Here is a 14,751-nt window from a genome sequence, read left to right on the forward strand (position 1 = left end):
AGAAGGTACCTTGCCATCATAGGTAGTTTACTGTGTGTGTGTGTGTGTGTGTGTGTGTGTGTGTGTGTGTGTGTGTGTATCTAGTCGGGATGTTCGTGTTTATACACCAATGAAATAATGATCATGTGTCTGCGTGAGTGTGTGTGCAAGTATGTGCGTGTGGGTGTTTTTAGTGAAGTGCTTGGATATGTATATGTGCATGGTTTGTCTCCTTTGTGTGTGTGTGTGTGTGTGTGTGTGTGTGTGTGTGAGTACTCTGAGGTGACCAGGAAGAGGAAGCAGAGTGTAGTAAGAAACACACACACACACACACACACACACACACACACACACACACACACACACACACACACACCATTCCTACTTCACCCTCACCATTATCTTCTCTCCCATCCTTCCTTCCTTTATCAACTCCCTCCTTCACCTCCTCCTCTCCCTTCCTCCCTCACCCTTCACCCATATCCCACAAATCTATTTCTTCCCTTCGCATCAGTGTGCTTTCTCACTCCCATTTTCTTCCTCCTTTCCTCTCCCCTCCTGCCTCTCTCCCCTTTTCCTTTCCATTCACTAGCCTAACTGCCAAATTAACTTGTATCTTCCATTCCCAGTCTCTCTCTCTCTCTCTCTCTCTCTCTCTCTCTCTCTCTCTCTCTCTCTCTCTCTCTCTCAAATATGATAAGCTGTATACGTAACCAATTTTCACTAGTTACCCCGCTTACAAAACACTTTTCTGCTAACTTTGAACTATTATATTTACCTCATAAAAAAAAGCGAATGAGGTGACTAGATAAACGAGAATAAACACAGTAAATTAGGAAGGGGGAGTGGTGAGCTGTGTAATAAACACTGATGATAATGGAAATGAACTTTAAAATGTTGGGAGATAATGATGGGGGTTAAAAAGCATACCGGTACCTGAACTGAGAGAGAGAGAGAGAGAGAGAGCATAATACTACAGAGTACAGGATATTTAAAATAAACGGAAACAGGCTGACAACAGATAGATTGGAATGTAATGAAGCGGAGAAGCAGACGAAAAAGACAAACGGACACGAAAATACAATCCCAAGAAAGACAAAAACAAATACACAATCAAAATAGAAAACAAAAAGACATTCCAAAGAAAATGTGCCAGATGGAAAGAGGTACATAACCTAGACGGACAGCAAAATAGACGTATAAAAACACACCCCTGACAGACAACGAATAAAAACACAGACAGATCCCAGACAGAGTTACGAGAAACCAAACACAGTACCGTAGCCAAATCGCCAACACGACAACTTCCCCAGAATAGGACTAGCGCGTGCGAGGCCTTGGGTACGCTGGCTATTCAATATTGGACGCTAAAAAGGGTGTGTGATTCATTCCCTGGGGCTGCCACGCACTCACTGGCTTTACTCACGAATACACGAACACGCACCCTCCCCACGTTCATCCTGTGACTGATTCACGCACCCACGAAATATTCATGCATGCAGTCGAGCCACACACTCGATTATGCATCATTTTGTGTTTACGAACTACATACCCATATATCTATCTATCTATCTATCTATCTATATATATATATAATATATATATATATATATATATATATATATATATATATATATATATATATATATCACATGATGCTGATATCAGTGACCTTAATAGATTTAGCACCAATACTGACTTGGCATGACTAATGTTAAGATCGATACAGAAGGTGGAATGGATGACTCGACAGTGATTTAAGCCTGGTACTGAGTGGCATTGATGGACTGGTGATTCTGGCGACAAGGTTGAATCAGATAACAGTGAAGCTGGTATTGACGTAGGCCTGGTAATGATGTGGTGGTGTTGGTGACGGGGATGAATGGAGTGGGAGGCTGGGTAGTCGGTCGATGGTCACTGATTCACTCACCCCTCCTCCCCACCTCATCCCCCATGCCCACATCCACCCCTTCCCCCTCCTCTTCCTCTCTTAGCTCCCCTTCCTCCCTTAGAACGGTGCCACCCCCTCTTCTCTCTTCCTTGCCTTCTTCTCTCTTTTCACCCCACCATCATTCCTCCCCTCTTTCTCACTCATCCCTTTAACCCTTCCTCTTCCCTTTCTCACCCCCTCTTCCCCCCCCTCTCTCTCTCTCTCTCTCTCTCTCTCTTAACTCACCCTTCCCCCACTTCTTCCTCCTCTTTTCCCCCTTACATTTATTTCTGTCTCCCTGTCCCTGCCTTCCCCCATTCCTTCCCGACCCATCCCGATCGCTGTTATCAATATGAGAGAGAGAAAGGGGCACATTAAAATTGTAAATTGTAAGTTATGCAAATAGTTAGGTAAATGAAATAGCGAAGAATGAAGAAGTGAAAGAAGACAGTGTTAGAAGAATGCTGAATGAGGTGTGACTCAGTGAAACCCTTTGTGTGTGTGTGTGTGTGTGTGTGTGTGTGTGTGTGGCTTCCTCTGTTAATACCCTAGTTTGACATCTGCACATAGAGAGAGAGGGGGGGGGGCGAGCGCATACTATACATGGAGGTAAAATAAATGTATATATGTATGTGTGTATGTTTCAGTGTACGTGCAAGGAAATGGGTGGGTGTGTATATTACATGAACGGGCTTGCGTGTACGTTTAGGCCTGTATACCTGGCCAGGAGAGATGGTGTGTGTACGAGAGAGACAGACAGACAGACAGAGTTGGGGCCAGTGCATGTGTGTGGTGTATGTATGTGTGTGTGTGAGGTATGTGTGTGTATGTATGCGTGTGCGGGTATATTGATCGACTCTGACGTCACCACCTGAGCCCGGTGCACCTGTACCCTCACACACACACACACACACACACACACACACACACACACACACATTATACCTAGGGTCACATCTAGTTATCCCTTCACCGACATAGGCTAGACTACATACATAGACTTCAAACTAATGACAATACATAAATTTATTTTTTAGTCTATGCCAGTCAAATGTGAATCAGATAACATTCAAAGGTGACTCAGCCACTCCAAATCAGTAACACCATTAGCCAGTGGTTACAGAGTTATGTGCGTAAAATGAGTTTGCTGCAGTGAATGATGTACTTTTATGTACGATACGCAGATGACGGGAAACAGATCGGGGTGATGATAATGAATCCTAGTAACTTAGACGTATGTATGTAAAGTGAATGATAGTAATTTATATGCTTAAAGCCAATCACAGAAACTTTGTATGTACCGAATGTAAAGTGAATCGTAGAGACAGAATTAATTGGTTAGTCGACTCATAACTCCTTCAGTGTACACAGTGAGTTAGTCATCTAATCTTTGTAATCAGAGAGAGAGAGAGAGAGAGTGAGATTGGCGGGTGGAGTGGTTGAGGTGTGACGTCATCGGTGGAGTGTGGTGTTGTTGTGGTGGGAATGTTGCCAGAGAGAGAGAAAGAGAGAGAATGTGTACGCGAGGGAGATTGTGTGCGTGTAGGTTGTTCACGTGTATGTATGTGTGTGTGTGTGTGTGTGTGTTTGTGTGTGTGTGCGGTTCATTAGCTACACGGTCGTGGTCGTTATGCCACGCACCTCTTCCCCATCCTCTTCTTACCCACTTCGCTCTTCTTTCATTTTCTTCCCCCAGTTCTTCACTCTTTCCCCTTTTATCAGTCTTGCTTCCTTTTCTTTTAGTTATGTTACCTCCTCTTTCTCCTCCTCCTCCTCCCCCCTCAGTGCCCCGATGTTATTAAGTCAAGAATCTTCATCCAATTTTGCACGCACGAATAATAAAAGTAAGAGGTATGCAAAGAAAAAAAATGGAAGAAGAAGTGCAAGTCACAGAGGAATAAAGCAGCTGATGTAGAGAGAGAGAGAGAGAGAGAGAGTTACCGTATATCGTGACTGCGGCTTGGTCCCTGTCAGATGAGCCAGTAATTAACGTGTAGCCTAGTACAGACGCAGCGCCCTGGCCATGTTTACCACACTCATACTAATACTGTTAATACCGCTACACATAATTGCCCGTAATTCTAGTGAGCTTACGAGGCTCTCTTGACACTCTTTCCTGGGCAGTTTGTTCAGCATTCAAGTCCATAGTGTTCTCGTGAGTTCATCTTTTTAATGTAAACATTATCACGTGCAGTATTGGTGTAGAAGTGTAATAAACCTTACTAAGCCTAGCATAGTACCATCGTCATCGGTACTGTTACTGCTCAGTATTATTGTTGCCACAAGTTCAGTTGTGCATAGGTATACCGCTACCACAATAACCGCTACTATATATCAGTGTTTCTACCACAGCTACTAGCACATCCACCAGAGCAAAACAGTATAGCTAGCAAGTTCACACACACACACACACACACACACACACACACACACACACACACACACACACACACACGTGCGCGCGTGCGCTCGCGTGCCACTTGAAAGCTTAAGTGCGTGGGTTGCGTGGAGTAACATAGCAACCTTCAGGTGTGCCGCGGGAAGCCATATTGAGAGAGAGAGAGAGAGCATTGTACGTATTTTGAATTTAAAACTGTTGATAGCGTCAATTTTCGTGTAATTGCTAGCTTACTGTGTGAATGTTTATCAGACCACCTGCAACGTTTGGAATGATTGAGTTTTTACCTGTCCTGCTCTGCCTTGCCTTAATTTACCTCGTCCTGCACCGCCTTTCTCTTCTTTACCTTGCCCTACCCTGTCTTGCTCTCTTATGCCTTTCCCTTCTCTGTCCTGCCCTGTTTAAACCTACCCTGCCTTACCTTGCATGTCCTACCAGACCCTACCTCTCCATACCCTACTCTACCCTATCCAATCAACCTTACTCTAGCCTGCCTCACGTAACCCTACCTGCCCTGCCCTGCCCACCCCCCACGAGCGTCCTGCCCTGCCCTGGCCTGCCTGGAGTGCACGAGTTCCTGCCGGGGATCAATAGGCTCTGAAATAGGACACTCCGCCGTGACGTCATCGTTGCCATGGTGACGCGTAAACTCGCCGCGTACGAGGCCGGCGGAACAGGCGGAAATATAGCACACAGTCGATGGGTCTTATTTTTCTTATTTTTAATTTTTTCTGTCGATTTCCATTTTCGTATTGGTAATTAATGCAGAGGCTTGAATGTAGTGCCTAATGGATGTTGCTGTATCTTTGTAAATTAATCCATTCACTACAATTACGTATTTTTTTTTTATTAATTTAGATAATTTGACTCTATATACATGGATCTTCGAGCTTGGAGGAGGGTAGATACAGAATTAATTAACCCCACCTTCATTAAGAGAGGCCTTTCCTAAAACTATATACAAGTCTACTGATACTTGTAATATTAGACTGCAAAATATGTCCTTGTAGGGAAACAGTTCGTATATTCCATTTCCGTATCGCAAATTTCCGAGGCTTGAACATAGTGCGTAATGGATGTCGCATTTTTCCTTTTTTTATGCTGGAAAAGTTGCAGGGATCCGGTTATTTGCCCAGAGTTCAGTATGGTGTTATTTTATGGGCCCCTGTTATTTTTAAACTGCACGGTACCGGTTTGCGCAGTTAGCAGTATTTTAGAGAGGAATTTGACTGGTATTTAGAAGCTTATTTTTAGAGAGAGAGAGAGAGAGAGAGAGAGAGAGTTGGAGTCAGTATAAGAAACTTGAATTTCAATGACGTTAATTTTACGAGCAGTGTGAGTGAGAGTAAGTGTGTGTGTGTGTGTGTGAGTGAGTAAGTGCGAGTGTGTGAGAGGTGGAGGTTGGAGTCAATATTAGTCATGTGTAATGGTGGCGCGGGAGAATCGGCCTTGTCTCACCTGTTGATAGGGCTCGTTATCCCGACGCCACCTGCATTAGTCATCGCAGCGGGGTCTGGTCTTACAGGTGTGTGTGTGTGTGTGTGTGTGTGTGTGTGTGTGTGTGTGTGTGTGTGTGTGTGTTTTAAGTATACGTATGATTGTGTAAGGCAAGGTAGATGTATGAACGTGAATGCTTGTGTAAGTGTAATGTATTTTTTATGTGTGTATGTAAGATATACTGTGAGCGTGTTTACAGTATGTACGTGTAAGATTGTGTGCGTCAGAGTATGCATTTTATGTAGGTAAGCACGTACTACAAATTTAATCGCATATACTGCTATGTGAGCGTTTGTGTGTATGTAACTGTCATATTTTCGTGTGTACCATGTGTAGATGTGTATGTAGACGTATACTTGTGTGCATCTGTGTATGTGTGTGCGTTTGTAGCTGTGAACCGTATATGTTGGGTCTGTGTGTGTATATTTGGAGCTGTGTGTTTGTGGAATTTTGTATGTTCAGGGATTCCCATACATGTGAAAATCTTCGTCTGATTTAAAAAGGAATATAAAAATAATGTAAATGATGTGCATAATTATCTTAGTCACTGCAGAAGGATGTGTACACGCCAACCTTGATATTACACACACACACACACACACACACACACACACACACACACACACACACACATACATATTCTGTGCACATTCGCCCACAGACTCGGAGAACACACGTACACACAAACACATTTACTTATATGGTATCCACACACACACACACACACACACACACACACACACACACACACACACACACACACACACACACACACACACACACACACCTACGCACAGACTTTCACTCCGGGTGTATGTGTGCGTGTGCGCGTTTTGTGTGCGTGTGTGTAGGCCTATGCACGGTGAGTCATAGAAGATTAGGGGAAAGCGAGGAAGATGGGAATGGAAGAGGCGTGTAAAAGAGGAAGAAGAGGAAGTGAGCAAGGATGAAGAGACCCTAGGAAGTGAGTAAGGGGAAGATAGAAGAGAAGAAAGAGCGTAGATGATGAAGGGAAGGGCTGAGAAATGACAATAAAGAGGAAGTGGGGAGACAAGGCGGAGAAAGATGAAGAAAGAGATGAAAGGATAAAGAGAGGGAGAGGAGAATGAAAGATCAAGGAAACGAAGAGGAGAGAGAGAGGGGAAAATGGGTTAAGTGGGAGGAGAGAAAAAAACAGGAAGTGGAAGGAGAAAAAAGACCAAAAAAAACACACACACACAAAAGAAAGATAAGAAATGATAAAAATAAAACATGCATACACAACTGAGAAGCGTATGAAAAAGAAACGAGGAAGTTAGATAGTCCGAAAGAGGAAGGAAAACTGACTGAAGAGAAGAGGGAATGATGTAAGGAAAAGACAGCACGGTATGAAAACAAAAAAAGAAAAAGTAAATAATAAGTTTCAGAGATATAGACAGTTACATTAAACTTCCTTACACCACAGAGGTTTTGTTTGTTTGTTTATTTTTAACTTCGCCATCTAATTTTTTTGTTTTCTTTTACCTGGTAGTAGTTGTGGTCGAAATGTGTTGACAAGTGAATATGTATACAAGGAAATCGTAAAAATTATTAAAATTTTTTGACACCGCGGACATTAGGGCAAGGGATGACGTCAGCAGGGAGAAAGGGTGGGGGAGGGGAGGAGGGGGCAAGCGTAACAGGGGGCACCCTTAGTATGATTAATGCTTCTGAAAGGGGAGGGTGTGTAGGGTGAGAGAGAGTAGGGGAAAAGGAAAATTGAGTGTAAGGATAAGGAGAGAGAGAGAGAGAGAGAGAGAAGGGGGGGGGGGAGTAGTGAGAGAGAGCTAAGGGTGTGGAGGAGGGAACGGGTGATGAGTCACAGCAAAAAGGTGTTGTAATGAATTTCTCCGCGCCTCATCATTGGAAATCAATGGGAGGCGATGGCTGCTTTAGTGGAGGCCTACGAGAGAGAGAGAGAGAGAGAGAGAGAGGAGAGGCAATTCCATATTTCAATTGTAGTGTGGGGAGAGAGTCAGCTTTTATTGTAGAGAACAAACTATTTTAACTGGAGAGAGAGAGAGAGAGAGAGAGAGAGAGAGAGAGAGAGAGTTAAAACTCCCCCCACTGCATCATTATCATCACATCCCATTAACCATCCTTGTCTGAGGAATGCAACGCGACGCCACTTATCCTCAGAGGAACGTGTGCGCCAAGAAGGACCCCGCTTAGATAAAATGGACGTCAGCAAGTGGAGCGCTGATGTGATAATCTTAATACTTGTTATCTCTTTATCTGGGAGAACCCGCGCCTGCTTTCTCTCGAGTGTCTAATGGGAGAACGTCCGTGATATCTCGTCTCATCATCATCGTCTCAAGTTCGGTGTTGTAAGAGCGGGGATGAAAGTAATCGTAGTGCTTTCTAAAAACCGCCCTGGTATTTGAACTGGCGCCATGTTGGGGGTTAGTATACCCGTGAGACATCCATGATTTCAGGCATATCATCATCATCATCATCGGTTTGGTGTTGTAAGAGTGTGGGTGGAGATCTGGTGTTGCTTTCTAAAAATGACCGTGGAATTGAACTGACGTTATATTGTGAGGACTGTTAGGATTGGGAAGTACACTTATGAATGGATGTAAACAATTCTCACACTCCTTTGCGTTTATAAAGTAGATGGGAATTTACGCTGTGAGTGATGCAGAGTAACTCAAGATGTGTTTGGCTCACGCTGCGTCGTTCTTGGATGACGCAAATAATCCATGAGGCGGGGAAATTGCTGTTGTTGGTCGTGTTCTTGTTGTGGTTGTGATTTGTCGTTGTAAATGTGTCAGGAAGCGCAATGAATGAGGTGCTAGAGGGTAAAGTGGTAGGGTAGGGGAGGGAGGGAAGGAGGGAGGTATAGTGTTACAGCTTGCCCCCCCCCCCTCTCCCTTCCCCCCTCTTCCTTGTCTCCCAACTACCTCCTCCCTCACTTCATCCCTCCGTCCTTCCCGCCTAGTTACGTCCTTCCCTCCGTCCTTACCCCTGCCTTTCTTCGGCCTTCCCTAGTTCTGACATCCTTGCTGCTATCCTTATCTCTGGTATGTTTTTGTTTTCTTACGTTGTCCCATTCATCATTATTTTCGCCTTTATGCCTGATGTTTTGATTTCTATGTATCATCCCCTCCCTCCTACTCTATTTACCCCCACTTCTCTGTTTTCCCCTTCCATTCTTCTTTATTTTCTCCCACCCTTTCTCCTTCCGTCTGTCTATCCGTTTCCATTCGTCTTATCTTCTATCCTTCCTTAAGCATCGATCATTATTCTTGCTTCTCTCCACTTCCTTCTCCCTCCGTACCTTCGTTCCTTCCGCCATATACCCATCCTTACTCCATATAATCACCCTCACGCCAAGTATCCGTTCTAACCCATATATTCATCCTTACTCCCACTTCCCTCCGTCTCCGTTCCTCCCTCCTTTCCTCTTCCTCCATACATCCATCCATACTTCATACGTCCATCTTTTCTCCATACATCCTCCCTCCGTCTCTCTCCCCCCCCCCTCCATTCCTCATCCTCCATATATCCATCCTCCCTTACCAGAGCCATCTCTGTGGTTCTGCCTTACTACTGTCACCCCTCCTCCATACATCCCTCTTCACTCCCCCCACCTCCCCATAAGCCTCCCCCCTCCCCTCCATGAGTCACACCAGCCAAGCCTCATTTACATGTTCGGGGAGTGTGTCGACCGCCACAGGTGACTGCCACACTTAGACTTGTATATAGCCGTCATATATCATAGCTAAATATTCATCTATAGCCATTTAATAAATACTCTGTAGCCTTCCTGTACACGCTTATAGGCTATTTCCCTGAAGCTATCTTTTACACATACAGTACATCTTTATACCTGCCGTATACTGGAGGGAAATTTTCGGATCTCTTACCACATTCGTCATGTTTCCCTCATAAATTCACATATTCAGAACGAAGTAGCTTAATATGTGGTCTAGTAACGGACACAGGAAGGTCTCCATTACTAACGAAAATAGTCCAGATTGAAAGAGCAATGCCATGTTTCATCTAGTTACAGTAAACCACACCTAAAATATGCACAGCGAAGCCTCCTGAACCTACAGATCTGCTTAACATCCTCCATATACCACACCTAAGAAATGATCACAGCAAAGCCCTGGAAACACAAGAAACGTCCGATGAAAACAAAGTAGCATCGCAGACCGCCAAATATAGTCTCTAGTCTACATAATTTAACAGCGAGTGGATATATAGCAGAAATAGAAAGGGGAGTTACCTGATAAAGCGGAAAATACTGAAAAATGGCAAGATCCGGGCGTACAAAGTAGTGAAAAGGGTCAGTAAATGGGAACTAGGAAAAACCAAAATAGGAATGACGAGACTGGAAGAGGAAGCGGACAGTGCTTTAAAATTAGTAGCATCCGGGAGCCTACGAAACGGGAAAGTATAATAATAATGACGAGAGAGAGAGAGAGAGAGAGAGAGAGAGAGAGAGAGAGAGAGAGAGAGAGAGAGAGAGAGAGAGAGAGAGGATTCGACAGCAAGAGGGAAGTAGACTCAAGCTTACAATAGGCCGCTGACATACATACAAGGCTGTGTGTGTGTGTGTGTGTGTGTGTGTGTGTGTGTGTGTGTGTGTGTGTGTGTGTTCGACGATATTAGGTTCATTTGTGTGTGTATTAAGTTGATGGCTCGCGTGTGGATGCATGTAGGTATATTGGTAGGTTGGTAGGTATATTGAAAGTAAGAAATTTGGGGGGAAATGAGTAAATATGAACACGCTTTTGGAGCTGATGAGTCATACGTAAAGAGTAGAACAAGAATAAATATCAGTGGAGATAGATAGATAGATAGAGAGAGAGAGAGAGAATGATCATCGGTCAGTATAATGCGTTATGAGTAGGTGGTGAGGGATGGAGATGAGGAAAATAAATTATGGAAATGGTAATGAGTGCAAGCGTAGGGAGTGAGAATTGAGGCAGGTGAGTGAACGGAAGGGGAGGGGAGGAGTAGGGATGAGTGAGGGGAAGGGGAAGGGGAGGGATGCAGGTGTTCCATAATGACGTCACAACACCCACACTAACCTCATCACTATGTCGAAAGCTGTTTGGAATGATAACAGGGGATCATATTACTGAAGCTGTAAAACAAGCCAAAAAACAGATCATAATAATATTAGTATCAGTATCAACAGCAGAAGTGGTAGCCGATGCAGGAGTAATAGCAAGTAATATTCCTCTTATTAGCAGAAATGTAGTTGAAGATATACAGTACACATTCACTAACATGCATATTGTACAGTTTTTATTGTGAGTTGTAACCGTATTGCTTCCCTGACCACAGTGAAGTTTATAATTTGAATATAGGTTTGCTCGTCTGATGGGAAAAGTTTGTTTTTGTTCTAGTATGCCATTTGAAACTGAGCACCCATGATACCGTAGCTGCCATGTTTGCTGTGGCCTGCACGCTGATCTCTCCATCACTATAATTAGTAACGAGAACTTTAATATAAAGCTCTGCTTGTCTGATGGAAATAGAAAGTTTGAGCGTTTTTATTCTCCTAACATGGCATTTGAAACTGGATGCTCGCAATGCCAGTTAGCCACTTGTAGCGCGCCGCCGCTCTGACGTCACGGCCTCCCTGGAGATGGCGCCCCGCGTCACTGGGACCATCCCGGACTGTGTGGCGACTCCCCGGATTCACCCTACGCATTACTCTTTTTCAAACACTTCCCGGATTTATCACTCTTCCCAGTATCTCATGTCACCTATTTTGGTATTTATATCCTGGTTTAACAAGTGAGAAGTATGTGGGTAAGACTTTGCGAGTTTGAATTGGAGGTGACTAAATGGCCTCGTAGCATCCTTTGTTGACGTCAGAGGTTGGCACGGCGCGGAGTTGCAATGGATCACCACTCGGCGCCTTTCACGGGGTTGCATCCTCGCATAACAAACCTCACTCCCACCTCCTCCTCCCCCAGCCCCTTCCTTCCCTAACCGGTGGCTGACGTGGGGCTCCTTACAGCGCCCTGGGATAGAGGCTAATACGTGTGTCCCACTTAATCCCGCGAGTTGAGATGGTTGCTTAACCCTATTACGCGGTGCAATGAATGAAAGACGGACATTATTCCCAGCTTAGTTTATCCTCCCGCTTCCCCCACTTTTTTTTTTTTTTGAGGGGGAGGGTTTATTTCCGCAGCGGGGTTATTGCGTGTTACTAGTGTTTTCACGGTATTTTAAGTCCTATGTAGAGTTGATTGTGGTTTATGTAAGTAGTTGGTGGAAGGAATCTGTGGAGTGGACGTCTTAGAGAGAAATCATTATTGTGTGTGTGCGTGTGTGTGTGTGTGTGTGCGTGTGTGTGTGTGTGAACAAAGTGAATTTGTGTTTGTATGGTTTTGTACATGGATGATTCACCACAAAAAACTGATCCTGGCAACAGAGATGAAAAAGTGTGATGAAATGAAATACAAATGCACAGCCTTCACATATACACGATGAAATCACAATAATTAGAAGTACAGCTGGCTGAGGAAGATATGTTTGTGTGTGGGAGTGGATGGTATGTGTGTGGGGATGGAATATGTGGATGTGCCTGGAATGTGACTGTGAGTGGAGTGATAAATGTGGATGCTGAGATGGAAGAAAAGAGTGAGAAAGAAGGAGAGTGTGTGTGTGTGTGTGTGTGTGTGTGTGTGTGTGTATGTGTGTGTGTGTGTGTGTATGTGTGTGTGTGTGTGTGTGTGTGTGTGTATGTGTGTGTGTGTGTGTGTTTGGATGAATGGAAGGAGAGTGTTGATGTTGGGAAGGAAGGAGGGAGGTCTGAGTGCGTTGTCTTGGTGGAAAGGGAAGAGTAGAGTGTGTGGGTCGGTGGTGTAGAGAAGTTCATGGTTTGGTTGACAGTAGTGACGGTGTGAAAGGCAAGGTGCGTGACGAGAGAGAGAGAGAGAGAGAGAGAGAGAGTCTAGATGTATGTAGGAGGAATTTTATTTTTGGATCTGACTGTAATGATTTTAATGCTTTGATGTTTGCCATTTTAGAGGTTGTGTGTGTGTGTGTGTGTGTGTGTGTGTTGCAAACCAGTCACGGCATCACGTGTGAATCACCTGCCACCCCCCCACCGCGCGCACACACACACACACACACACACACACACACACACACACACACACACACACACACACACACAGCTAGGCCTATTGCTCCCCTGTAACGCTAGACAGGCTTAGACCTTGTAACCTTACCTGTGAAAATACGTGTATTTGGCTTGACGCAGTATTTTAGTTACACACACACACACACACACACACACACACACACACACACACACACACACACACACACACACACACACACACACACACACACACACACACACACAAACCTGTTCTTACATAAATTGTATACTGTCTTTCATAGTAGTAGTAGTAGCAGTAGCAGTAATAGTAGTAGCAGTAGTAATAGTAATTTATGCAAAAGCAAATACTTTCTTGCGATTTAAGGATGACTAAATTTTAAAAAGTCTCTCTCTCTCTCTCTCTCTCTCTCTCTCTCTCTCTCTCTCTCTCTCTCTCTCTCTCTCTCTCTCTCTCAGGTGTTCATAGGTGCAGGGATGAATGCAGGTGTGTGAAAATGATGATTTAAAACACCTGCATCCACCTGCTGTCGTCGTCACCACCACCACCACTATACCCACTCTCGTCACCATTACATCCATAGTTACTACCAGGCTGCACTAAATGTCCCTTCATCATCACTACATAATTATACTTACCCTCTTACTGACATCATCACATCGTATGCTGAGCTGTACGTTTATTTTCACGAACATGATTTTATATTTATTCTCTTACAACAACCACCACCATTATCAAACTCACCACCACCACCACCACGTCAAGCCAGCCTCCCACTATGCCTGTATTAATAGTCTTGTGTAGCTGTGAGGAAACAAGCATCTTCATTAAATTTAGCTTTGTGGCCCTAAGTTACCATGTATCACCTCCCACTGCTTGAATTCCTCAGCTTTTTCGGCTACATATCGCTCATCACCCACCCACCCACTGCCTTCATCACTCACCACCCACTCCAACACAGCCACGTCACCCTCTCCCTTCTCACTCTCCATCTCCTCCCACTCCTTCCTTCTTTCACCACTTCCCCTCCCACCTCTCCCTCTTCTTTCATCACCCCTCACCTCTTTCACCACCATCATCCCTCTCCCCTCTTTCCTTAGATCCTTCTTTTTACGCCCCCCCCCTCTTTCTCATTACCTTTATCCCTTTCTCTCCCCTCCCCTCCTCCCTGTTCATCTCTTCCATTCCCTTCCTTCCTCATTTCTTACTACCTCAAACCTACCTACCCCCTCACTTCCCTCCTCTCCTCCCCCCACTTCTCACCTACGCCACTCCATTTTCACACTACTTCCACACCTTTCCCTTCCCCTTCCCAACCCTCCAATTTACGTCACGTCCCTTGCACATATCTACTCCCCATTCCATTTTCCGCCCCTCCCCTTTCACACATCTACTCCCCATTCCATTTTCCGCCCCTCCCCTTTCACACATCTACTCCCCATTCCATTTTCCGCCCCTCTCCTTTCACACTAGCTACTCTACCCCTGCCTTCTTGCCCTTTCCCCCTCCCTACCTTCCCGTCCCTGCCTTCTCCACCCCGGCGTGTAGGGTGTCAGCAGGAGCCACAACAGGTCTGGGGGTGTAGGCTTCCCGTCGCGTCACCTCCTTTGGGGGGAGGGGGTTATGTCGTGCTCTAGGGGTCAGGGACACCCGCTCCATCTTGGATACAAAGCAGTTGATTCCACTTCACTAACAGTTTACACCACACCCAACCAACCCAACACGATACATCTCAAACCAGCCAAATACAGGTCAGCCAAACTCAACCTAACCAAGTGAATCCAGACGTAACCAGGCCTTCGTAACCCAGCCAAACCCAATTCACAACAGATAAA

At 44.8% G+C, this 14,751-nt stretch overlaps 1 protein-coding gene across 1 annotated transcript in view; it reads left to right on the forward strand.

Annotated features, from left to right (window-relative positions):
* The window catches only part of LOC145413009 (dual specificity protein phosphatase 10-like), a 63,843-nt gene that overhangs the window by 21,623 nt on the left and 27,469 nt on the right, over positions 1-14,751 (forward strand). The gene's annotated exons all lie outside the window — the stretch shown is intronic.

The sequence above is a fragment of the Coenobita brevimanus genome, chromosome 94 (genome assembly GCF_032717465.1).
Source record: "Coenobita brevimanus isolate Jiangsu-jjx chromosome 94, ASM3271746v2, whole genome shotgun sequence".
Classification (NCBI taxonomy): Eukaryota; Metazoa; Arthropoda; class Malacostraca; order Decapoda; family Coenobitidae; genus Coenobita; species Coenobita brevimanus.